The sequence below is a fragment of the Macaca nemestrina genome, chromosome 12, assembly GCF_043159975.1.
Source record: "Macaca nemestrina isolate mMacNem1 chromosome 12, mMacNem.hap1, whole genome shotgun sequence".
In the NCBI taxonomy this organism is placed as follows: Eukaryota; Metazoa; Chordata; class Mammalia; order Primates; family Cercopithecidae; genus Macaca; species Macaca nemestrina.
The window spans coordinates 41,624,724-41,650,494 of record NC_092136.1 but is presented as its reverse complement, the minus strand read 5'-3'; the positions used below and the strand labels follow the sequence as shown (position 1 = coordinate 41,650,494).

The following is a 25,771-nucleotide window of genomic DNA, read 5'->3' as shown; positions in this document are numbered from 1 at the left end:
CTGCAACCTCCGCTGCTGATACCCAGGCAAACAGCGTCTGGAGTGTACCTCAAGCCAACTCCAAAAGACCTGCAGCTGAGGGTCCTGACTGTTAGAAGAAAAACTAACAAACAGAAAGGACAACCACAACAAAACCCCATCAGTACGTCACCATCATCAAAGACCAAAGGTAGATAAAACCACAAAGATGGGGAGAAACCAGAGCAGAAAAGCTGAAAATTCTAAAAATCAGAGCGCATCTCCCCTTCCAAAGCAACACAGCTCATAGCCAGCAACAGAACAAAGCTGGATGGAGAATGACTTTGACGAGTGGAGAGAAGAAGGCTGCAGTCGATCAAACTTCTTGGAGCTAAAGGAGGAACTACATACTCAGCAAAACGAAACTAAAAACCTTGAAAAAAGAATCGATGAATGGATAACTAGAATAATCAATGCAGAGAAGACCTTAAAAGAACTGATAGAGATGAAAACCATGACACGAGAACTACATGAGAAATGCACAAGCTTCAGTAACCAACTTGATCAACTGGAAGAAAGAGTATCAGCGATTGAAGATCAAATGAATGAAATGAAGCAAGAAGAGAAGTGTAGAGAAAAAAGAGTAAAAAGAAATGAACAAAACCTCCAAGAAATATGGGATTATGTGAAAAGACCAAATCTATATCTGATTGGTATGCCTGAAAGTGACAGGGAAAATGGAACCAAGTTGGAAAACACTCTTCAGGATATCATCCAGGAGAACTTCCCCAACCTAGTAAGGCAGGTTAACATTCAAATTCAGGACAAACGCCACAAACATACTCCTTGAGAAAAGCACCTCCAAGACACATAATTGTCAGATTCACCAAAGTTGAAATGAAGGAAAAAATGTTAAGGGCAGCCAGAGAGAAAGGTCTCCACAAAGGGAAGCGCATCAGACTAACAGCAGATCTCTTGGCAGAAACTCTCCAAGCCAGAAGAGAGTGAGGACCAATATTCAACATTCTTAAAGAAAAGAATTTTCAACCCAGAATTTCATATCCAGCCAAACTAAGTTTCATAAGTGAAGGAGAAATAAAATCCTTTACAGACAAGCAAATGCTGAGAGACTTTGTCACCACCAGACCTGCCCTACAAGGGATCCTGAAGGAAGCACTAAACATAGAAAGGAACAACCGGTACCAGGCATTGCAAAAACATGCCAAAATGTAAAGTCCATGGATGCTAGGAAGAAACTGCATCAATTAATGAGCAAAATAACCAGCTAACATCATAATGACAGGATCAAGTTCACACATAACAATATTAACCTTAAATGTAAATGGATTAAATGGTCCAATTAAAAGACACAACTGGCAAATTGGATAAAGAATCAAGAACCATCAGTTTGCTGTATTCAGGAGAACCATCTCACATGCAGAGACACACATAGGCTCAAAATAAAGGGATGGAGGAAGATCTACCAAGCAAATGGAAAACAAAAAAAAAGCAGGGGTTGCAATCCTAGTCTCTGATAAAACAGACTTTAAACCATCAAAGATCAAAAGAGACAGGGAAGGCCATTACATAATGGTAAAGAGATCAATTCATCAGCAAGAGCTAACTATGTTAAATATATATGCACCCAACACAGGAGCACCAGATTCATAAAGCAAGTCCTTAGAGACTTACAAAGAGATTTAGACTCCCATACAATAATAATGGGAGACTTTAACACCCCACTGTCAACATTAGACAGATCAACGAGACAGAAAGTTAACAAGGATATCAAGGAATTGAGCTCAACTCTGCACCAAGTGGACCTAATAGACATCTACAGAACTCTCCATTCCAAATTAACAGAATATATATTCTTCTCAGCACCACATCACACTTATTCCAAAATTGACTACATAGTTGGAAGTGAAGCACTCCTCAGCAAATGTAAAAGAACAGAAATTATAACAAATTGTCTCTCAGATCACAGTGCAATCATACTAGAACTCAGGAATAAGAAACTCAATCAAAACAGCTGAACTACATGGAAATTGAACAACCTGCTCCTGAATGACTACTGGGTACATAACAAAAGGAAGGCAGAAATAAAGATGTTCTTTGAAACCAGTGAGAACAATGATACAACATACCAGAATCTCTGGGACACATTTAAAGCAGCGTGTAGAGGGCAATTTATAGCACTAAAGGCCCACAAGAGAAAGCAGGAAAGATCTAAAATTGACACCCTAACATAACAATTAAAAGAACTAGAGAAGCAAGAACAAACACATTCAAAAGCTAGCAGAAGGCAAGAAATAACTAACATCAGAGCAGAACTGAAGGAGTTCAAAAAACCAATGAATCCAGGAGCTGGTTTTTTGAAAAGATCAACAAAATTGATAGACCGCTAGCAAGATTAATAAAGAAGAAAAGAGAGAAGAATCAAATAGACGCAATAAAAAATGATAAAGGGGATATCACCACCGACCCCACAGAAATACAAACTACCATCAAAGAATACTATAAACCCCTCTACGCAAATAAACTAGAAAACCTAGAAGAAATGGATAATTTCCTGGACACTTACACTCTCCCAAGACTAAATCAGGAAGAAATTGAATCCCTGAATAGATCAATAGCAGACTCTGAAATTGAGACAATAATTAATAGCCTATCAATGAAAAAAAGTCCAGGATCAGAAGGATTCACAGCTGAATTCTACCAGAGGTAGAAGGAGGAGCTGGTACCATTCCTTCTGAAACTATTCCAATCAATAGAAAAAGAGGGAATCCTCCCTAACTCATTTTATGAGGCCAACATCATCCTGATACCAAAGCCTGGCAGAGACAAAACACAAAAAGAGAATTTTAGACCAATATCCCTGATGAACATCAGTGCAAATATCCTCAATAAAATACTGGCAAATCGAATCCAGCAGCACATCAAAAAGCTTATCCACCATGACCAAGTGGGCTTCATCCCTGGGATGCAAGGCTGGTTCAACATAAGCAAATCAATAAATGTAACCCAGCATATAAATAGAACCAAGACAAAAAACACATGATTATACCAATAGATGCTCAAAAGGCCTTTGACAAAATTCAACAGCCCTTCATGATAAAAACTCTTAATAAATTTGGTATTGATGGAATGTATCTCAAAATAATAAGAGCTATTTATGACAAACCAACAGCCAATATCATACTGAATGAGCAAAAACTGGAAAAATTCCCTTTGAAAACTGGCACAAGACAGGGATGCCCTCTCTCACCACTCCTATTCAACATAGTGTTGGAAGTTCTAGCTAGGGCAATCAGGCAAGAGAAAGAAATCAAGGGTATTCAGTTAGGAAAAGAAGAAGTCAAATTGTCCCTGTTTGCAAATGACATGATTGTATATTTAGAAAACCCCATCATCTCAGCCCAAAATCTCCTTAAGCTGAAAAGCAACTTCAGCGAAGTCTCAGGATACAAAATTAATATGCAAAAATCACCAGCATTCTTATACACCAATAAAAGACAAACAGCCACATCATAAATGATCTCCCATTCACAATAGCTTCAAAGAGAATAAAATACCTAGGAATCCAATTTACAAGGGATGGAAAGGACCTCTTCAAGGAGAACTACAAACCACTGCTCAGTGAAATAAAAGAGGACACAAACAAATGGAAGAACATACCATGCTCATGGATAGGAAAAATCAATGTCATGAAAATGGCCATACTGCCCAAGGTAATTTATAGATTCAATTCCATCCGCATTAAGCTACCAATGACTTTCTTCACAGAAGTGGAAAAAACTGCTTTAAAGTTCATATGGAACCAAAAAAGACCACGCATTGCCAAGACAATCCAAAGCTGGAGGCATCATGCTACCTGACTTCAAACTATACTGCAAGGCTACAGTAACCAAAACATCATGGTACTGGTACCAAAACAGAGATATAGCCCAGTGGAACAGAACAGAGTCCTCAGAAATAATACCACACATCTACAGCCATCTGACCTTTGACAAACCTGAGAAAAACAAGAAATGGGGAAAAGATTCCATCTTTAATAAATGGTGCTGGGAAAATTGGCTAGCCTTAAGTAGAAAGCTGAAACTGTATCCTTTCCTTACTCCTTATATGAAAATTAATTCAAGATGGATTAGAGACTTAAATGTTAGACCTAAAACCATAAAAACCCTAGAAGAAAACATAAGTAATACCATTCAGGACATAGGCATGGGCAAGGACTTCATGTCTAAAACACCAAAAGCAACGGCAACAAAAGCCAAAATTGACAAATGGGATCTAATTAAACTAAAGAGCTTCTGCACAGCAAAAGAAACTACCATCAGAGTGAACAGGCAACCTACAGAATGGGAGAAAATTTTTGCAATCTACTCATCTGACAAAGGGCTAGTATCCAGGACCTACAAAGAACTCAAACAAATGTACAAGAAAAAAACAACCCCATCAAAAAGTGGGCAAAAGATATGAACAGACACTTCTCAAAAGACATGCATACAGCCAACAGACACATGAAAAAATGCTCATCATCACTCGCCATCAGAGAAATGCAAATCAAAACCACAATGAGATGCCATCTCACACCAGTTAAAATGGCGATCATTAAAAAATCAGAAAACAACTGGTGCTGGAGACGATGTGGAGAAATAGGAATACTTTTACACTGTTGGTGGGACTCTAAACTAGTTCGACCATTGTGGACGACAGTGTGGTGATTCCTCAAGGATCTAGAACTAGAAATATCATTTGACCCAGCCATCCCATTACTGGGGATACACCCAAGAATTATAAATCATGCTGCTATAAAGACACATGCACACGTATGTTTATTGCAGCACTATTCACAATAGCAAAGACTTGGAATCAACCCAAATGTCCATCAGTGACAGACTGGATTAAGAAAATGTGGCACATATACACCATGGAATACTATGCAGCCATAAAAAAAGGATGAGTTTGTGTCCTTTGTAGGGACAGGATGCAGCTGGAAACCATCATTCTCAGCAAACTATTGCAAGAACAGAAAACCAAATGCCGTATGTTCTCACTCATAGGTGGGAACTGAACAGTGAGATCACCTGGACACTGGAAGGGGAACATCACACACTGGGGCCTATCATGGGGAGGGGGGAGGGGGGAGGATAGCATTAGGAGATATACCTAATGTAAATGACGAGTTAATGGGTGCAGCACACCAACATGGCACATGCATACATATGTAACAAACCTGCACATTGTGTACATGTACCCTAGAACTTAAAGTATAATAATAATAATAATAAAAAAGAAACAATTACAATTCTGTAACATGTAGTTGTAAGAAATAATAGACATCGGGTATCCTTTACCTAGTTCCTCCAAAGGTAAAATTTATAAAACTATAATACAGTATCACAACCAGGATATTGACATTGATAGTCAAGGTACAGAACATTTTTATCATCACTAGGTTCCCTCAAAACTCCTGACATTCACTAACCTGTTCTCCATTTCTATAATTTTATTACTTCAAGAATGTTATATAAATGGGATCATACAGTCCGTTAAAAAAAAAAAAAAAAGGAAATGTGTCACATATATACCATGGAATACTATGCAGCCATAAAAAATAATGAGTTCATGTCCTTTGCAGGGACATGGATGAAGCTGGAAACCATCATTCTCAGCAAACTAACAGATGTACAGAAAACCAAACACTGCATGTTCTCACTCATAAGTGGGATTTGAACAATGAGAACTCATGGACACAGGGAGGGGAACATCACACACCAGGGCCTGTTTGGAGGTGGGGGACAAGGGGAGGCAGAGCATTAGGACAAATACCTAATGCATGGGCTTAAAACCTAGATGATGGGTTGATGGGTGCAGCCATAGGTCCCACCCTATAGCCATAGGTATACATAGGCCCATGTATACCTATGTAACCCAAACCTGTACATTCCACACATGTACTCCAGAACTTAAAGAATAATAATAATAAAAAAGAATTCGAGTTAAAAAAATAAGAATACATCTAAACAAAGAGGTGAAAGTTCTCTACAAGGAGAATTGCAAAACACAGTTGAAAGAAATTAGAGATGAGACAAACAAATAGAAAAACACTTCCATGGAAGAATCAATATCATTACAATAGCCATACTGCCCATAGCCATCTACAGATTCAACACTATTCCTTCAAACTACCAATGTAATTTTTCATAGAATTAGAAAAATATATTCTAAAGTTCATATGGAACTGAAAAATAGTCCAAGTATCCACCAAGATCCTAAGCAAAAACAAAAAATCTGCAGGCATCACACTACCCAACTTCAATCTTACTGTAAGGCTACAGTAACAAAAGCAGCATGAAACTTAGACACATAAACCAATGGAGCAGAATGAAGAACTTAGAAACAAAGCTGAACCATCTGATCTTCAACCAAATCAGCAAAAATAAGCAATGGGCAAAGGACTCCCTATGCAATAAATTGTGCTGAGATAACTGGCTAACCATATGCAGAAGAATGAAATTGGACCCCTGTATTTCACCCTATAAGACAAATAACCCAAAATGGATTAAAGACTTAAACATAAGTCCTCAAGCTATACAAGTCCTAGAAGAAAACCTTGGAAATACCTTTCTCATTATCAGCACTAGCAAATAATTTACGGCTAAGTCCCCAAAAGCAATTGCAACAAAAACAAACATTGACAAGTGGAACCTAAACAATCTAAACAGCTTCTGCACAGCAGAAGAAATTATTCAAAGAGTAAACAGATAGCCTACAGTATGGGAGAATATTCATAAACTGCATCGGACAAAAGCCTAATATTCAGAATTTACAAGGAAGTTAAGAAAATGGATAAGAAAAAAAAAATCCAATTAAATAATGCGCAAAGGACATAAACAGACACTTCTCAACAGAAAACACACATGTGGCCAACAAACATATCAAAAAATGCTCAACAAACTAATCATCTGAGAAATGCAAATCAAAACCACAATGCGGTAGACTATCTCTCCTGTGAGAATGACAAAGTCGCATAGGAAAGGGAAGGCTTATATACTGTTGGTGTGAATGCAAATTAGTTCAGCCAGTGTGGAAAGCAGTTCAGAGAATTCTCAAAGAACTTAAAGCAGAACTACTATTTGACCCAGCATTCTCATTATTGGTTATATATCTTAAGAATAAATTGTTCTATGAAAAATGCACAGGCATTTGTATGTTAATTGCAGCACTATACACAATAGCAAAGATACGGAATCAACCCTGGTGCCCATCCACAGTGAACTGGATAAAGAAAATATGGTACATGAACACCATGGAATACTATGCAACCATAAAAAAACAATAACATGTCCTTTGCAGCAACATGAATGCAGCTGGAGGTCATTATTTTAAGTGAATTAACATAGGTACAGAAAGCCAAATACCATATGTTTTCACATATAATTGGGAGACAAATATTGAATACACATAAAGATGGAAAAAAACAGACACTGGGGAGTGCTGTCAGGGGGTTAGGAATGGGCTAAAAAGCTACCTACTGGGTACTATGCTCACTACCTGGATAATGGGACCATCCATACCCCAAACCTCAGCATCATGCAATTCATATACCTGGCTGACATATCTCAATTCTCTTAAACGTTTTCTGCTAATATTAATATCACTGTAATTTTTTCTTTACATGGAAAGTTTTTATTTTTGTGTATAGAAGTTTGAATTTATGGAAATTATGGAGAGAAAAAAACAAGCTACCCAAAGATATCTTGATTTTATACACAGGTTCAAGTTGGGATAAGGAAAATATTTATTGTTTACTTGTTTTTTTAATGAAATTGTCCATTTCTATTGGTCAGCCCTTGCTTTTGGTTGTTTATATATGGAATTGCTATTCAATATTAAATTTCTTTAAAGTAGAGGCATTAAAGCAATCTCAAAGCTCCTTTTATTTGCCTCATCTTTTTCTACTTGAAATAAGACTGAGCTTGAGTCCTGTGTTGAGAATAAATTTGAATAATTTGTTAATGAAGGTAGACCAGATATCTTGACTGACAAACTAATTAAATAGAACTGTGTCTTAGAATCGTAAAATACCGCTCATCTACTTCAGCAAATGTCTTTATTTTTAAAACGAATCTAATCATTTTCTCTGATGAAATATGCAAATGATTTATAAAAAATTCAGAGCCAAACAAATTATATATATTATTGTTTAATAGAAGAGCTTGGTCACATGTAATCATTGTCCAAAGGCTAATGTAAAATGCTTATTTAAATGTAGAATTTGAACTGAAACTGACCTTGTTTTGAGTCTTCTAGGTGATCTTCTATAAACTGCCTTGCCAATTAAACCAATTGTTTTCATATTTGAAATGGGGCTAATATATCAAATCAAATGATTGCTGAGTAAAAAAATGATGTCAAAACAACAATATTTGGTGCATAAGAATATCCTTGTTGTATAGAAACTATTGACTAACTAAAGTTATTTCTCCAATCTTGTTAAAATCTAAAAGACTAAGAATTGATTGTTAGATTTTGAAATTACATACATATTATATATTCTTAAATTATGAACTTTTCTTATAAAGGTTAAACCACTTTACCGCTGGGTGCGGTGGCTCACGCCTGTAATCCAAGCACTTTGGGAGGCCGAGGCAGGCGGATCACGAGGTCAGAAGATCGAGACCATCCTGGCTAACAAGGTGAAACCCCATCTCTACTAAAAATACAAAAAAAAAAAAAAAAAAAAAAAATCGCCAGACGTGGTGGCGGGCAACTGTTGTCCCAGCTACTTGGGAGGCTGAGGCAGGAGAATGGTGTGAACCTGGGAGGCGGAGCTTGCAGTGAGCCAAGATGGCGCCACTGCATTCCAGTGTGAGAGACAGGGAGACTCCGTCTCAAAAAAAAAAAAAAAAGAAAGAAAGAAAAAAAAAAACACTTTACCATTTTAAATTGCTCTCTGCTCTCTGTGTTTCATAACCAAATTACTTATTTATTTAAGATTCTTTTTTCAAAGGAAATTTACAACAAAGACTCTAATTGGCCTCCATGGATGCTGTTTTCATTGCAGGAATATTTCAATGGGTACACAACAGAGGCTTCTATTGTTTTTTTAATGCTTCATTTTGTTTAGATTTTGTTTTTGTGGAGGGTTTTTTGTTTTTTTTGGGGGGGGGTTTATTTCTTTGGTATAGATCAGTGTAAGGGCAAGAGCCACATTTCCTGAACTTTAGATTCATCTTATTATAATTTTTTTGCAAATCTTAGAGACTATTAAAGGTCTTTAATGTCATTAATGACTGTTAAGACATCACAGAAATTGAGAATTAGTGAAGAATTATTGCTTTAATTCAGCTTTCAAAAAATACATGACAAGCTTTTCTCCCCGTTTTAGTTATTAGAAATACATACACATACACACACACACACACACTCCATTTTGTATGCACAAACTTTATTAATAGAAAGACAAAAAATACGTTGTAGAGGAATGGGTTTGTTTTGTTTTGTTTTGTTTTGTTGAGATAGAGTTTCGGTCTTGTTGCCCAGGCTGGAGTGCAATGACACAATCTCGGCTCACCGCAACCTCCACCTCCGGGGTTCAAGCAATTCTCCTGCCTCAGCCTCCCGAGTAGCTGGGATTACAGGCATGCGCCACCACGCCCGGCTAATTTTGTATTTTTAATAGTGACAGGATTTCCCCATGTTGGTCAGGCTGGTCTCAAACTCCCAACTTCAGATGATCCGCCCACCTCGGCCTCCCAAAGTGTTGAGATTATAGGCTGAGCCACCGCGCCCGGCCAGGAATGGGTTCTTCAGCAAAATATAATGTGGATCACTTTCACTTGTAATTCAAAGACATGTCACATATTAAATATTGTGCAATTCACTTTTGGACAAGTATTGAATTCATTCTTATACTCACATAATGCCAGGAAGAATTTATATCATTATATATTAAAATACATAATGAGTCCAACATGTTCTTGTTTACTGAGGCAAAACTTCCAACAAAGTCTTGGGGCTCTTCGGAAGTTATTGCAAATTTACCAGTAACAGTCTATGGTGAAATTAGGCTCCCTAAGCAAAATGTGTTAATAATCATGACAAATGAGTTGAAATCGTAATTTATTTAAGTTAACTTATTATTTTGTGTAAAAGCAAAATGAATTTGTTTATGTATACCTTCAAGGAAAATAATTAATATACAACTATTGTGTGCATCTAGCATAAACATTTTCATTCAATCTTTTAAATAACCGTAGGTATTGTTAGAAGCAGCTCACTAAATGACTTGACCAAGATTAAATAATGAGTAACTTACAGAATCATAGAATTGTGATTTTTTTTTTTCTTAAATTGTTTTTTAGAGACAAGCTATCTGTTTGTCTCTTGTTTTTTAGAGACAAACAGAGAAACAATCGTTTTCTGTCACCTAGGCTGGAGTTCAGTGGCAGGATCATAGCTCACTGCAGCCTTAAACTCCTGGGCTCAAGCAATCTTCTTGTCTCATTCTACCCAAGTAGCTGTAATTACTATGACTATATATGATGTTTCTATGTTATTCTCTAAGCACTGTCTTCCCTATGTATATTAATATATTATATTCAGAATTTTTTATATTCAGAGGCAAAAAAAGGAGTAAATAATTTTTAAAATTTATTTAGAGATGTCTTGCCATGTTGCCCAGGATGGTCTGTGTAGAATTGTGATTTTTAACTGAGAATCTTCTTTTTCAAATTTCCAGATTTATTTACTATATTTTTGTCTCTGAATATAACATAATGTTATATGTATATAAGGAAGAAAGTGCTTAGAGAACAACACTGAAAAAAATTATAGTCCATCATAATTACAAATACATAAATAGATTCTCACACTTTTAAATGAATCAGGTTGTCTTATTTTCTCCTGATCTGCGTGCTCTTATTTGTAGACTGCTGGTCTGAGTCTTTCTTCCTGGGAAAATATTACCTTAATCATATAGAAACCCTGCTAGGTGGCCAATTTTGTTTATATACATTTTCTCCTCTGTTTCCATGGGAATCTCACTTGTCTCTCTCCAGAAATCCCCAAACAGTGTTAGAAGCCAACTGAGTTCCTATCCAACTTTGATTTTTCCTCCTGAGGGAGTCTGAACCAACTCTTACTTTGCTTTGAATCCCACATCTAGCCTTTGGCAAGGTCGTGTTTGTGAGAGTGGATTTATTTCTTCTGCATCTTTGACTCCGCTATTTCTATGGACACTTTTCTCTCTTCATATGAACATATTCATTTTATTTTTTTCTCCAGCTTAAAATTAAAAAAAAAATTATATTAACTTGTGTTTATATCTACTTCATTCATCTCAAAATCATGCTACAGAGATCAAAGATTTTCTTCCCATACTCATATTTTTACAACACATTCAATCATCAATTTACTTTAACTGTTACTGTTATCTTGATTTTGAAATTTTACATCACCATTAAACTCTTAATTGTTAAATTCATTGAATGCCTAATTTTCTTGAGCTCTGATATATCGGATGCTGGTGAGCACCCTTTGTTTTAGCATACTTTATGAATAGTCAAACATGTTAAATTATTTTTTTTCCTTGAAGGAAAATAACCATTTTACATGACTATGTACCAGACACACTGTTGATTTTTTTTTTTTTTTTTTCCCTCAGAATATCTTCTTGGCACTGGAATCATTAGTCCTTTTCTGCACTGTGGACAAATGTCTTTTTCTTGAAATCCATTTTCTCACTAGTTACCTCTTATATTTTGGTTTTGGGGTCTTGGCTTGCATCCATACTTCTTTGTATCTACCCTGCTCTACCATCCCAACTAGACTTGGGGATTTTACATGCATCTTTTTATGGGGTTTGCTACAAATTTATTCTTTAAATACATTTACCTTGCATGATGATTGCAGCACTGCAGAATGAAATACAATCACCCATTCTGCACTTTTGTAATGTTCCCAAAGATGAGAGCCAGGCCCGTTTGGTTTTACAAGATATTTTTTTTCTTTTAAAAGTAGCTATATTGAGATATAATTCATATATCATACAATTCACCCAATTAGATTGTCCTGTCCAATGGTTTTTAGAATTTTCACAGGGCCATGCAACAATCATCCCAGTTGATTTTAGTACATTTTCATCATCTAAAAAGAAATTCCATAAACAATAGTGGTCATTCTCCTTTTTTTTCAATGATAAGGAAACAACAACAGTCTGCACAAAATCTGTCTGCATCAGCAACGACAATGACAATAGCAATGAACATGGATGATGAGCTAAGGTGAGGTATCATGGTTTTCTAAATTCTTAAGATAGAGTGGTTCAAAATTTCTTCAGATTGAGTAACTTAAATTTACTTCTGTTCTGGCTGCTCTATGAAATGCGAATTGTATGAAGGCAACTGCAAGTTGCTTCTGCAAATCATCTCAAAAAGTCTTTGCTTTCTGCATTGCCTGCTTTCATCAGGCAACACTTTTTTCTAGTTCACTTTCCTGTAGGTAATGTTCATGTTTATATACAATTTGGTGTATCTGATTCTCCATTTAAGTATACAATCCAATGAGAAGTGAGAAATGATGGTAGAAGACCAAGTTTACTTTTTAATAATTTAAGATGTGCAAAGTAGCAAATACATTATCTTTAGTGCTATTTTTTAGAGTTCAGAACTATATGTGGATGCAGATCTGTAGTGGTCCCTTCTCACGCTGCTAAAAAAACAGCCCAAGACTGGGTAACTTATAAAGAAAAGAGGATTAATTGGACAACAGTGCTGCATGGCTGGGGAAGTCTCAGGAAACTTACAATCATGGCAGAAGGAACCTCTTCAAAGGTTGGCAGGAGGGAGAATGAGTGCTGAGCAAAAGGGGAAAAGCCCCTTATAAAACCATCAGATCTCGTGAGAACTCACTCACTACCATGAGAACAGCATGACGGTAACCACCCCCCTCCCCCTGATTCAATTACCTCCCATGCGGTCCCTCCCAGGACATGTGGGGATTATGGGAACTACAATTCAAGATGAGATTTGTGTGGGGACACAGTCAAACCATATCAATATGTATACATGTATGGATGCAAATTCATGTGCCTATGCATTGATTGCCAGTTGTTCATGGACAATCTTTGTTCAAATGTTATTCTTGTAAACTTCATTTTGATCACTTTTATTATCAAATTATATGTCCCTTTCTCAAGTTCAGAAGTAAATCTTTATAGCTTGACTCAAAATAGTACTTTTTCTCTCCCCCACTTCTTTTCCTTCTTCTGTTCATTCGCTGCCTTTTTCTCATTATGTCCCTTTTGCCCTGTCCCTCTAATCCTTAAACTCCAGCGGAGAGATTCAGTGGAGATTCCTCTGGTATGATTGTTTATCAGACAGAATTAAATTAAAAAGAAATTCAGAAATTTTGGTTAGCAGGCATTATAATTTGTTAAGTTTTCTATTTGTTTTTATGTATGTATGTATGTGTGTATGTATAGATATAGTTTATTTATCTGTATATAATAATGGCTAAATAGTGTTTTGGGGCTGGTCTAGGAATCTAGCCGCTTTTTCACTGGTGCTCATGTTGGGAAAATAACTCAAGCTCCCAATATCCATTAACCTTTGGAACCTTCTCCTGTGAATCAGCATACATTGTTCTTTTATATGGAAAGCAAAATTTCTTATGCTTAGGAACACTAGATTCCTTTCATTTTTTAGGACTGCTCAGTGCCACATTTTGTTGACTACATTCTTGCTTACCAAAACTGCTGCCTGGAGTTTTATTACTCACATTAGTCTCTCCCAGTATTCAGAGACTGTGGTTATTTAGGGGTAATTTGGCTGGTAAGGGGCTAGAGAGTGGGGAGTACTGATTAGTCAGGTCAGAAACGAAATCATAAGGGGTTGAAGTGGGTTCTTCTTGTTGTCTTCTGTTCCTAGGTGGGATTGCAAAACTGATTAAGCCAGATTAGCGGTCTGAGTAGTGCCAGCTGTTCCATTAGAATGCAGTATCTGAAAAATATCTTGAACACCAATCTTAGTTTTTACAACAGTGATGTCACCTCTAAAAGCAATTGAGGAGGCTGGGAATCTTGTGGACTCTGGCTATATGACTCCTAAACCAGAATTTCTAACCTTGTGTGTTAGTTGCATCAAGGCAGTGTGGTCCCCAAGAAAAAAGGGGGTTTGTTTTCAAAAAGAGCTGTTATTTTTATTTCAAAGTTAAACTATAAAGTAGATTTCAACTACAATTAGCTCAGACTATGCCCAGGAATGAAGAAGGTTAGCTGGTTAGGTCAGATCTTTTTCACTGTCATAATTTTCTTACTTGCAAAGGCAGCTTCAGAATATTTCACTAACAAGTCCTATTGTTATAATCTCAGTACTGGCTTTGCTTTCTTCTGAGATAGACTTAAAATGTTGTGAAGATGAAAACAGTCCAAGAAAACAGTGTTGAATGGTGCTGAATCAATTTTTTCCGACTATAGGAACATTGGAAACATTACTGCTTGCATTTGGATGATCTGCATTTTAACTAAAAATACATATTAGCATAATGTGTAATGCAAAAAAATAAAATAGAGCTTATTGGTTGTAGGAAAATAAAGAGTAATACATTTTATATTCTATGAAACATTGCATATATGCTGATGACTAAAGATTGTTAACAATAAAGCTAATTGTTCTTATCGTAGTGAATGTGATTTACCTCTCCATGATAGCAGGTCATAAATTGAAACAAAAACAACTCATTATAGGTAAATAGGGTAATGTGATTGTAGCAATAAACTGGTAGTGCCTAACAAATCACCTAAACTGCATGGATTAAAATAACATCCATGTAATTTACACAAAATTGTGTTGCTCTTCTAGGCAGTGTTCTTGGGTCACTTGTGTGGCTGTAGTAATCTACCTACTCACCACTAATCTGCTGGGCCACTTATCTCCAGCAAGGTAGTCCTAGCCATACTTTGTCACATATTGACAGCATTCCAAGAAGGTAAACCCTAAAGTGCAAATGCCTCTGCTTATGTCTTGTTTGCTGAAGTGTCACTGGTCAAAGCAAATCATATGAGTAAGCCCAAGATCAATGAGTGTGAGGACTACGCTGTGGCATGCATAGATGGAAGAATGATTTATTGGTGGCCATTATTGTGTGGGTGTCAAGGTTCTTTATCCCCTAAAGTTTAGCCGAAAAATCACTAACATTAGGTAGATTGATTAATAGGAGAAAAGGCATACAAATTAATGTAATGTATATACCTGGGAACCTGGGAGTCTTCAGAATAAATACCCACCCCCTAATAAGATACAGAAGCTTATGTACCATCTCAAGGTTATAGAAAAAAAAAATGTTGGTGCAGAGCATGGTAAAAACCACGTTTTGGTGATAAATTTAGTTTTAGTGGCAAGACAATTTATGGGGAGGGAGAGAGTAAAAGGCCTGGCTATCAAAACTGGCCTTGTTATTTAGATGAAGCCTCACAGGTAGACTTCCTCAGATAGAATAGATGATCAATGTTTCTTTTCAGATTTTTAAAGGTGTCATACTCTAAGTTAATCTTTCTTAGATTGAAGAAAGTCCTAGAAAGGGAATTCCTAGAAGCCTAAATGGAAATTCTCTATAGATACAATTTTTTCCCACCTCAGTCTGCTAGCCCTGTAGCAACCATTTCAAAATATGTCAAATAAATCTATTTGGCAGTAAAATATTTGATTTCCTTCAACTGCAACACTTTGGTACAATGATTCATCTATCTATCTATATGTATCTATCTATAGGTGTATCTATCTCTATATCTATCTCTCTATATATCTCTATATATTTCTAATATGTTCCTACCATCATCTCTGAACACGGTAGGTAGGTAGTAAGGTGTTGTTGAGAACCTTGCTTATGCCAAAATCTGTAAAATATTCCTTAAAAACGTATTCTGAGACAAATATGCGTTACCAATGCCCAGAGCACAGTCTTGAGAAGACCTGAGGACATGTTCCCAGTGTGGTTGGATTGCAGCTTGGTTTTACACATTTAGAGAGTAATGTAATTCTAGCAATAAACTAGTGGTGCTAACTTATATCAATACATGTGAGATATAAATTGGGTTGGTCCAGAAAGGTGGGACATCTCCAAGTAGGAGCTTTCAAGTCATATGTGGATTCAAAAATGTACTAATTGGCAATTGGTTAAAAGAGTTACATTTTGCTTAAAATTGAAGCAAGAAGAATAAAATTCTTGAGGTTAAGATCGCCAGGGGGTTGTGGAAGCTAAGGTTCTTATTCTGTATATAAAGCCTCCAGGTAGCAGGCTTCAGAGAGTATAGATGGTAAATTTCTCTTATCGCCTTTAAAAGGTACCATACTCTTTGTTATATCTCTCCTGAATCAAGAATGGCCTGGAAACGGGAGGGAATTTTCTCCAGGTTATAAATTTTCACCAGAGGAGACAGCTTTTCAGGAGCATTTCAAAGTATGTCAAAGAAATACATTTGGGGGTAAAATGCTTTGACTTTCATCAGGGCCTGTTATCTGTTATGTATGTTATACTAGAATCAGGTTGGAATTTGATATCTTCTTGCTACAAAGAGTCTGTTTTGTTTTGTCACTCTTAAGATCTCTGTTTTGGTGTTAATACTGGTGAGACTGACCTAATTGTTCCATAGAGTTGATGTTTACGGATTTTTTTCAATAAACTAGAAATTGATCTTCCCAGTGTTAAAACGTGAGAAAGTTATATTTGTCTTATCTGAATTCCTTTCTCAGGAAACCAACCATCAGGTCTCCCAGATAGTAGCAAGGAGCTAAGACTTAACAGATTTCTGCATTTGGACAATAAGATGTCAAAGCCCTCACCTGTCGTGATTACATAACAGACAAATTGTTTTCTGTTAACCAACTCCTCTTCCTCATCCCTCTTTAATTCTTGTCTTCCCATAGATGGTTACATTTCTTCCCTACCGTATGCCCTTAATTTCAGTCAGTCAGGGAGATGGATTGGAGACTTATCTCCCATCTCCTTGGCTACAGCACCCAATTAAAGCCTTATTCCTTGGCAATATTCATTTTTCTCAGTGACTGGCTTTCTGTGCAGCAAGTAGTAGGACCTAGACTGAACCACTGCTGATTTGGTAACACTGGTCAGTTTTGCCTAAACTCCAAAGGATGGAGAGTATAATGAGACATGTCTGGACCTCACACTTCCTCTTAATGGACTGAACTGTTTTCTTTCAGGTTTTTGGAATCTCCTTGGCTAAGCAGGGGTCCTTTCAGTTGGCTGAGGGGCTTAGAATTATATTTTCAGTTTACAAAGGGAAAACACATAGTAAACAAAAGCCACAGAGACCATTAAAAGGTAAGAATTATCTTCCTTTAACCTCTAGTAACCTCAGAGGAAGAATTAATCATCACCTCTCCTTTTAAACTGTATAGCTATTGGTCACCTAAGTCTTCTTGCAGAAGAACATAAAAACTTTAAAACAACGATGTTACACGTATAAGATAATAGATACCTCAGAAACATGGTTTTTTAGAAAAATAATGTAATCACAAACCTATAGAGTGTTTATCAATTTCAACATCTTCATTATGCATGACGAGTGATTTCCTGCTCAAAAGTAGTTCAGGGGAGTGGAAAAAAAAAATGGATTTCAGGGTCAGGTAGATCCAGGTTCAAACTGAATTTGGTCTCCAAGCTACAATTATTTTTTTCATTGAGGATAATGTCACCTATTACATAATCACTTTGTAAATATCCTATGCATTTTTAATGACCCAAAGTCAATTTTATTGTCTCGAGCAGAGAATTTTGTTATCACTGACCTCACAGCAGGAATTTTTCAGTTAATAATCTCAAAGCACAGTTGAATATTCTAACTTTAGGAATGCTGCAGGCAGAAAGTAGAGAAGGGGATGAACAAAGGTTCTACGGTTGGCTTATTCCCAGTTCAGCCTTGAGATGCTTACTTTTGTTTCATTGACCATTTGTTTTGCCTTGGGTGGACTGAAGGGGTAAAAGGATAGCTGGGGCCTGGAGAAGTCTGAGTTGTACTGGAGGTGAATCCTACTGAGGAAGCACATTCAGAGCATTGTTAATCTTCCTCTCTGAAGGGGAGACCCTGGGGTGGTATTTTTAAAAAGAGTTAAAAACTATCTGACATGTTTGCCTCCCAAGCAAGTTTAGCACTGCTACACAAGCAGCCCAGGGAAGCTGAGAACAGGTTTAGAAATGTGGAGATAATGAGCCTTGCTCCTTTTCTGCCATAAGAGCATCAGGGAAGCTTTTCCTCCCTTTTGCATGCTTAGAGAAAGGAATTTTATCCAGTATGCTTATTTTCTTCTTTTCTTTTCTTTTTCTTGTTTTTTTTCTTTTTTCCTTTTCCTTTCTGCTTAATTCCCTGCTCCAAGTCAGCCATCCTGTAATGATTATCTATTGTTAGTAATGCCAAGTGGTGCCAGCCTTACAAGTCATGAAATTTGAATTGCTCTTTTCTGTCTTCTTTCAGACATCTTCCTATAGGAGTAATGTATTTCCATGGACTCAGACCTTGTCTCTCAGCACTGCATAACCTGTGCTGTTGGTTAGAAAGTTAGAAAGAGTTTGATTTGTCTCATTTATACCTCATTCATTCTTTCCCACTGGCATCTACTTTTGTCAGACACATATCTTACCTTCCAGCAGTGTCAACTTTCTTCTTTAGAGAAATCAATCACCTCTTTCAATAGGTCTAATGTGAGCCACCTCAACCCATCCGAAATTTGATTTTTCTTGGCATGTGTGTTGACTTTCTAGCTTTCCAACCAACAATTAATAGTCAATTCATTTGAAATTGGACCCATCATTCCCTCATGATCACCTCACCTCCACACCAAGAATGGTATCCTAACTTCTTAATCTAAACTGACAGTACCATTCCAAAGTCATGTCTGACTCCATTTTCACTTGTGCCTTTTATAGCCATACTTGTCAAGTAATGGTGATTCTACCTCTTTAATATTTTACTTATCTTCCTATGTTCCTTTCTTCTCTCTATCCGCTAATTTTTCTTTAAAAAAAAAAAAAAAAAACTGTCAAAAGTTTTCTCTTGTGATTTCTTTAATTGCTTTTCATTCCTCTTCCCTTTCAATCCATCTTACACCTAAGTGCCAAACTCATCTCTCTGAAGCTTAGTCTTGCTCACGTCCCTTCATTTGCTTTCTCTTGCTGATAGGAAAAACAAAACAAACAAATGAAAAATGTTCCAAAGGCCTGAATCTAAATCCTAACAACCATATTCTATTAGTATTTCTGGGGCTCTTAAGGGCTTATGTTTTCTTAGTCACCCTTATTCTATTGTCCCTCTCTTTACTGAAGCTATTCTCTTTTCTCAGCCCCAGGTTAACTCAAAGCAAACACAATAACTTTTCCCTTAACCACATTCACCCAAAAGTGCCAACTCCATGAAGCACTATATATTAATAAAATTTGCTAAGGATTATTGAAGCAACAGATAAGTAGTATACTTAATAATAATTTATATTAAAGTACATTAACATATTTGCATCTATGCTGGACAATAGAAATGACTTACTGTGCACTTTTGTTCCTAGCAGCCTGACCCTGTGCTGCATTTCTGAGGCCCTTTCTAAATTAACAACTCTTTTCTGTAAACCTTACCCATCTCAAATCATCAAATTTCTCATATTTTCTTCCAAGTCAAATTTAGCCTTCACAGACTGATGCTTACGGGGCCAGTGAAAATGGTAGACAGATACCCATGACCTTCAGAATATAATTCAAGTTTTTTTCTCCTTTATAATTCAGCACATACATACTTATCAACTCTTTCTATCCCTCACACCTTCCCCACACGTGTCCTTTCTCCAATCAATATTTTAAAAGTTGCAATTTTTGAAAAGCACCATGCTTTCTTACCTCAGTACTTTTATGCTTGCTGTGACTTCTATTTATAGCATGGGTATAGAGGTTACCCTCTCTCATATTGTAACTTGTTCAGTCCTCATCTTCTAGAAGACTTTCCTGATCACTTATGCATTCTGATTCTGTTTCGCTGTTCACCTTCTCTGTACCATGCAATTGAAACTGCTGTTGCAAAATTTATAACAGTGAGAAAATTATGACAGTGAAGAGATCTAACAAACTCTACCTTGCCTTCAACTTCTTAACTGCCCTTGGTCATTCCTGGGCATGGGCCAAGCTAACTTTGAGAGAAATTTGGCTTACAGTTTAAGTGATAATAGCCATTCTCAAAACTAAACCACCTTTATAAAACTAATAAAAGACCCAAGGTTAAAATTACCAGAGAGGTCTGAATTCTCCTACGATGTAGGCATAGTTAAGTGGTTACCAGCCATTCTTTCAGAGGTCACAAGATTTGTAACTTTCTCAATTACTCCTGTAAACAATATGACTATTGTACACACTAAAATTGGTCTTTTGAGATATCTATTTACACTTTTGCATTTTTGACAGCTGGATGACTTCATCTGGACTAGAGACTCAAGACTCAACAGGTCCTGGGGCCTGCCATCCAGCAGCGGACTCAGTGCAAAAAGATCATTTTCTACACCCTTATTATTGCATCCCCAATTAATCAGTAGCACCTCTTCCCTGGCCCTCTGCCCACCAAACTATCCTTGAAAAATTCTAGCCTCTGAATTTTCAGAGATATTAATTTGAGTGAAAATAATACTCCAGACTCCTGTTCAGCCATCTCAACATGTATTAAAGTCTTTATTACTATCCTTCTGTCTTGATAAATTGGCTCTATCTAAGCAGCTGGCAAAATGAAGCAATCAGGCAGTTTTACATTGATCCTGATAAAAGTCTTTTTGCCTGTATTCTGATAAATAGTTTATACTGTGTTTGTTCTTGAGAGCTGAAACTATTTTTTTTATGGAGGTGAATCCTCAGCTTTTATTACCATGATAGTACCCTATAGAAAATAGATGATCAATAAATGTTTCTGAATAAATGAATAACCTATACATACCATCTTACATACTTTAAATCATCTTTAGTTTACTTATAATTCCTAATACAATGGAAATTCTATATATATAGTTGTTATGCTATATTGTTCAGGGAATCATGGCATGATAAAAGTTTGTACATATTCTGTACAGATGCAATTAAAAATGCTTTTCATCAGCAGTTGGTTGGATCCATGGATGCAGAAACCATGGATACAGTGAGGGCTGACTACTGAGACTGGCAAACATCCTCTTATGCCTTTGTTTCACTATGCAATAAGGGTGAGAGAATCATTGTCTTACAATACATTGGCAGGCAAGTTTTTAGCAATATTTGGAAAGGAAAACTTGATTTGCAAAGTGAAAATTCACCGAGTTGATTTTTTTTTTTGGTCATTTAAATATTTCAGCTTTTAATTTCCTTTCACTAAACCATATTCTCTGTTTAACAGTGGTATCGTTTAGTTTTTGGAACAGTTGCTTCCTAGACAGTTGTCTAAACAAAAGTGATTCAAAGGCAGATTCGGAATGTTCCCAAGTTAGTTATTGGATGTACTTGAAGAGGAGCTTCAGTATGTTCTGTGAAGTCCCGTTTTCCTTTGTAAGGTTAAGCATCACAGCTTTTCAAAATCATTCCCTCACTCTATTTCTGTCCAAAATATATTTGGATTTTTCTCCCACTGAATTCATTCTATGTGGCCCATCCAAATAGTCCCTTATCTGGTATCTGTAGAAAACAATCCAAAACTTCTTAGGAGTTTGACTTCCCAAATATTAGCTTCTAACTGTTTGCAGTTACATGGTCTCATGCCTTTCAGCATAGTGACATCCAATATTCTGCTACTTTTATAGAATGTCCACTTCTGTGGACATTTAAATATTTCCAAGTTCTTTGGACATTTAAAAATGCATGCTAACATATCTGGGTCTCAAATTCCTTATCTCATAATTGGAAACCTTGAAGTTTTTATGCTATAGGCTCTCCTTTCTTCAGTCCTCCTCAGAGATGTAGAGAAATTTGACATGGGGATCCATATTTGGAATTTTATTACCATTTGTATGGCCAAAGGATTAATTGTGTTATGCCTAAAAACTGGCTTATAATGAAGGTTTCGTATGTCTGATTTAAATAAATGAGAAAGGGGAAAGGGAAAATAGAAACTATGTACCCCAGAGTTTTCCATTAAACTACTTTGGTCAATTTAATGTGTTATCTTCCCTTTTGGGAGAATTACTTTTCCAAAGTTCTTTGTGGTAAAATATCCTTTGTCCTCTGAAATAGTGGTGACAGAAGATGGGTGTTAATTACTTTCAAATGTTCTTGCTTGGAAAAATCAAAAGTTAGGAAACATATGTTGCCTCTAAAGACATATTTGGAAGATATATACTTGTCTGTGATATTCAAAAGATTAAGAATTACTATCAAAGTCAGCAGTAAATCTCATAATCAAGCAAGCTACTATATTTTGGACACTCTCTAGCACTTTGTACATATGAACTCTTCTAATCCTCACAGTATCTTTGTGAGGCACTATTTTTAGGTTCATTGTACAGAATTAAAAACTAAAAAACTGAGGCCGAGAGTTTTATAACTTTCTTAAGGTCACAGGGACAATAAATGCTAGAGGTAGGTTTGGGACTGAAGTGGTTTGTCTGGAATTTGTGCTCCTAAACCTCTATGGTAAATCAGTATACTCTTTATTCTCTAATATCCCACTGTGTCCCTGGTTATCCAACCAGCTGATTCTGTTGATTTACTACACTGGCGCTGTAGCTCACAAATGTGATGGGATTGCTCTTGTGCAAGCATATATTGTTTATGTGTAAGTAATCTACACAATTTCTCTGAGGTTGATTTTACTGTGAAACACATAAACTAAAAATATAAATGGCAATGACCAAAACAGGTATGAAGACATAAGGATACCTGAAGCTTTTAGGATAATCTATAATGCATAGAATTTGCTCTATAAATGGGCTTATAAAAGCCATCACTTTTCAGTTTCTCTGTCTAATGTTCTGTACTTTGTTGCCTTGTGATAGGTTCCTGCTTCTTGGTTATTCCTTCAATCTCTATCACATTCTATTTACCAATCAATGCCTTTCACTCTCAGGAGTCGTTCACGTGTTAAGCACAGCTCCTCCCGTCCACCCCACTCCCACATTATTTGAACCAAAAATAGATTAAGATAACAGCAACAATGGCAACAATAACAGTTAACATTTGTTGAACATCTGTGGCACATACTCTGCTGAACATTTTATATATTCATATAATCTAATGTAATCCTCACAACCAATTCATCATTACAATCCCCAATTTAGCAACAAGGAAAACAGGCATATAGAAGTTTGTAACTGGTTCAATGTCATTTAGTTAATGAATTATTTAATGTAGATTTAAAGTCAGGCAGTACAAATTTACAAATATTTTGTTCTATAAGAATGTCTAAAATATTGTTTGCCTAGTCTTCGATCTTATAGTTTTAATAATGAGACTCTTGAGACTTAACATCTGCTAGCTAGTGCTAGGATTCTGGTTGCATTTTGCATTTATATTTCTGAAGACTAGAATCTCATTTGTGGTCCCTCAATTGTCTACTGACAAATTTGTCCTAGCGTTGGCTGTAGCATGTGATATGGTCTGGCTCTGTGTCAGCAATAATGTTTGAAATGTACAGAAAGAGAACCTGATACATGGAAAAAATCCCATAAGCATCCAGAGTGTATTATATGGTTTGGCTTTGTCCCAACCCAAATCTCATCTTGAACTGTAGTTCCTATGATCCCCATGTGTCATGGAAGGGAAAAGGGGAAGATAACTGAATCATGGACGTGTTTTTCCCCATCCTGTTCTTGTGATAGCGAGTTTGTTCTCATGAGATCTGATGGTTTTATAAGAGGCTTTCCCCTTCACTGAGCATTCATTCTCTCACCTGTCACCCCATGAAGAGCTGCCTTCTGCCATGATATTAAACTTGCTGAAGCCTCCCCAGCCATGCAAAACTGTGAATCAATTAAACATCTTTTCTTTGTAAAGTACCCAGTCTCAGGTATTCCTTAATACCAGCATGAGAACAGACTAATACAGTATACCCCAAGCAGAGGATTCAATTCACACAGTAGTCCAGTCACCATCAAAGTTCACTTTTGCTAGGAATGTACCTAATGGTAAAGCATATATATCTATAAACATATTACACTTTTATTTTGATGGAAATAATCAGAAATCCAGAAATAATCAGAATTTAATGTTCATACACAGATGTGCATGTTGAAATATTCCAAACAATCAGGAATTAATCAGAATTTCTATGTTCCTTGCAACACACAGAATGCACATCTGCGTATGAAGTCTTATTTTATACATGCCAACGAATTGGGATCATATGTTACAGTATCTGACATTTCTTGTCCTGATGAAGTTGAGTGGTTCTAGATAAAAATCAGGTAAAAGTCATGGCAGAGTTAAATGAACTAAAATGAAGTGAAGTGTTTTAGGAAAAAGCTCCTATTTGTATAGTTTTTCATGAGTCAATAGGAATAGTATAAGAGTTATAGCAGATAACTGAATAAAATATTAGGCTGGGGTTTTGTTGAATATTGTGATAGTTTTATCATTTCTCATCATTTTAAAATTAGTATTTTTAAAATTTTTACATAATTATTCTTAAATCTTAGCTTGCATCTGTTATCTTCTTTAAAAAGGGAATGAGACGTAAAAAGCTTTAGGTTTATAAAAAACATGTATCTTCTCCCAAAAGCAAAAGACTGAAAAATAAAGTATATAAATCCCTCCCCTTGAGCAATGGCATAGAATGAGAAAGTGCCTTGTTTTGATGGAAACTCGAGGAATAAGTTAAGTCCTTTCAGATAAAAGGGGACAGATTTCAGTTATACAGGCGAAAAATTTGGAAATGGTGAATGCAAACTTAGAAAATTGTTCTAATTTTGGTGCTTTTAGAACTACAGAAAATATTTCCCAGTGCTGGTCTTAAAGGAGCATATAACTTGTTATCAGTGGCATGGAATTTTCCATGAACCAATATAACTCAATGAAATTCAGCTAGAAAAATAAAGCCTTCTTTTCGTTATAATTGTATTGTCTCCCTAAGACCATAACTTCGTAATGTGGTGCACACTAGTAGGTGTTGGGGATTGAGAATTAAAAGGCTAATTTTCTTAGTTCATTATAGAAGAAAAATTATGATACTAATTATAAAATGATTATATACACGAAAAAAATAACTTAATATGCTGTACCTTCTAAAAATGTCATGACATTGTTCTACCAATCTTGTAACTTTAAAATAATCTATAGCCATATACACATATTCTAGAAGCCTTTTCTTTCCAATTGTTGTCCTTGTACTTACTTGCATCCAAACCCTTGTTAAACAGCTTCTTTTTGAATTGAAAACTCGCAGGACAATCCAATGTTCTTGCAAAAATTAGGACTTTTATAGTGAAGCTATACTTTTTTAAGTTACGTTGTTGCACAAGCCACCAAAATGGCTGCATCTCATTAAGGTTCTCAAGCACAATCTTGACTACTCCATAATACTATGTATTGGCCTTGTCCATGAAAATGAGACAAAGCAACACAAACAGAAATTTGATTTATAACGGTTGCACCATTACTTATACAACTAAAAACAATGGGAACATCTTGATGTTAGAGCCTTTACCTCTACAATGTATTTCACTGCATGGTGTGATAATTATTTCATATTTTATCTTATAGCCTATAATCCTTTCTTGGAACAAAAGAAAATAAATTTCATAGTAGACTTACATTTACACTTTTAATTAATCTTGAGTTAATTTTTGTATATTGTGAGATATAG

At 36.1% G+C, this 25,771-nt stretch overlaps 1 long non-coding RNA gene across 3 annotated transcripts in view; it reads right to left on the bottom strand.

Moving 5' to 3' along the window:
- Positions 1-25,771, bottom strand: part of LOC105499102 (uncharacterized) — a 135,695-nt gene that overhangs the window by 60,149 nt on the left and 49,775 nt on the right. Inside the window, exons 3-4 of one of the 3 annotated variants that reach the window (XR_011610308.1) lie at positions 19,867-20,034; positions 18,469-18,526 (exon numbers count right to left, since the gene is read on the bottom strand). The exons of 1 other annotated variant lie outside the window; for it this stretch is intronic. This is a non-coding gene — a long non-coding RNA (uncharacterized lncRNA). Of the gene's footprint in view, positions 1-18,468; positions 18,527-19,866; positions 20,038-25,771 lie in introns of those variants that run through there. One more of the 3 variants, XR_011610309.1, reaches the window with a different exon arrangement.